This window comes from Colobus angolensis, unplaced genomic scaffold (assembly GCF_000951035.1).
Source record: "Colobus angolensis palliatus isolate OR3802 unplaced genomic scaffold, Cang.pa_1.0 Scaffold527, whole genome shotgun sequence".
Lineage (NCBI taxonomy): Eukaryota > Metazoa > Chordata > Mammalia > Primates > Cercopithecidae > Colobus > Colobus angolensis.
In genome coordinates, this window is record NW_012118788.1 from 283401 (window position 1) to 285609 (window position 2209).

At 55.8% G+C, this 2209-nt stretch overlaps 1 pseudogene; it reads left to right on the forward strand.

Annotated features, from left to right (window-relative positions):
- The window catches only part of LOC105525288, a 14024-nt pseudogene that overhangs the window by 1014 nt on the left and 10801 nt on the right, over positions 1–2209 (forward strand).

Sequence of the window (2209 nt, forward strand, 5' to 3'; positions counted from 1 at the left end):
ATCCTCCCACTTCCTCCTCCCAAGTAGAGTAGTTGGGACTACAGGCACGCCACTGCATCCAGCTATTTCTTTTTCTTTTTCTTTTTTTGGTATTTGTGGAGACAGGATTTCGCCATGGTGACCAGGCTGGACTTGAACTCCTGAGCTCAAGTGATACACCTGCCTTAGCCTTCTAAAGTGTTGGGATTACAGACATGCGCCACCGTGTCTAGCCCTGGGTCTCGTCCACTTTTATGCATTTCTTGGCATTCTTCTGCCTTTTCTTTTTCCTGCATCTGACTTGCTCTATCTTCACCCAGCTGAAGGGGCTACTCCTAGAAGCTAGAGGCGGGAGGGCCCTGTGGCAGGGCAGTGGGGGAGGCCAGCACCCTCACCCTGAGCTCCAGTGTTTGCTGGCATAGAGAGATGCAACTGAAGCAGAATTCAGTGGAGGAGGCAGGGCTATAACTGGGCAGTAGGACAGACAGCAGAGTCAGAACCCCCTGGGCAGGCCAGAAGGAGGCCCCTGCTCAGCTGACTCTTCCCAACTGCTACCCTTGGTACAACCAGCATGAGCCACCTGCTGCAGAACAGGTGCTGGACACAGTGGCAGGTTGTGGAGGGAGAATGGGCAGAGGTGTGCATGCCCATTCAGTAGTAGGGCAAAGAGGCCCACATGTAGGCCTATGATCAGACTGGAGCCTGGCTCGACTGAGACCCTCCAATCCAAACACATTAACCAGGCACCTAATGCGGCCTCCAGCACTGGCCTGGAGTGCTAAAGTGAGTCAGACCTGGGAACCCCCAGTGGGGAGGCAGCCTTGAGAGTCTGGCATAGGAAAGGAAGAAGAGCTGAGCCACTGGAGGCTGAGTGGCTGAACGGGGCAGGGATTCCCAGCAAGAATGAGGTTGGTCTGACGGTTGGGAATGTGTTTGGCTGGGGCTCTGGGGTATTGACAAGTCACCCAGCCTGGTCAGAAGGGCCTAAGTCACCAGCTGGGATAGGAAGCTGAATCAGAGGGGACAAGCCTAGAGCTCAGAGAGGAGGCTGGAGGGGTCTGACCTATGGATGGAACTGACTGGGGGTGGGGTGTGAATTACAGCTCCAGGGAATTGTCCTTGACCCATGTTTCAAGGAGCTGGACACAGGAAAGGCGGACCTCTGATGGGGTCAGGGTCTGTGATTCAGTGACTAGCAGAGAGGCTTCCTCTTCCCTGATGCCTCCCAGATAGGGGCCTCAGAAAGCTGGTGCTGGGATTTTGGGGTGGGAGTGGGCAGAGACCTCAGAGAACTCAGGGTTCTCCCCACTCACCTCTCTGATCTCGCCTGCAGGCCAGCAACACAGCGTTGCTTTTGCCCAGGTGAACCCTCTGAGGAAGGTGCCGGGCCTTGAAGGATGGGGACTTCACCCTGGCTGAGAGGTTACCGGTCCCTGGGCTGCTGCCAGGCCTTGTGGGACCAGTCAGTCATCTGTCTGTTCACTGTTGATGGCTTGGATCATGGACTGTGGGCTCTGCACCAGCCCCAGGGTGAAGAATGGGCTGAGGCAGGCCGAGGTGCCCAGTGCTGAGAGGGGCTATAGAAGTCCCCTCCTGCATTGTACAAATGAGGAAGCTGAGGCTGGAGGAGGGGAGGGACTTGCAGAAGGCCAAAGGGCCCAGGCTGCTTCCAGGCCTCCTCACCACCAGCCCAACCCTCTGAAGGAAGGAGAGTGCTAAGTTTCGAGGAGCAGTGGTACCAGGCATCTTAGTGCTACCATTTTGCCCACAAACCCTGTGGGCAAGTACTGTTTCCCTGGAGAGTCGAGGGACCACTCAGCGAGCTTCAGTGGCTATTTGCTAAACATTCACCAGGGCCAGACCCCATTTCAGCCCTGGGGCTTGAGCAGCAAATGTGTCTACGCCCTTCCCCTCATGGGATCACATTCCATTAATACAACGGGAGCTGACAGTAACCCATGTAAACATGTAACATATCAGATGTGGATGGATGCCATGGAAAAAATACACAGGGTAAGAATGGGGGCATGTGTCGCTATGAGTAGGATATTGAGGGAAGACTCCCTGGAGGAGGTGGCATCTGAGCAGAGAGCTGTAGGAATGCGCAAGGCATGAGGGGAAGAGTGTTCTGGCTAGAGGGAAGAGGGTGAAGGCTCCAGGTGGGACAATGCGTGGGGTGCAGACTGGTGAGCAACGGGCCAGGTCGGGTGCAGTGAGCAGGAAGAGCAGG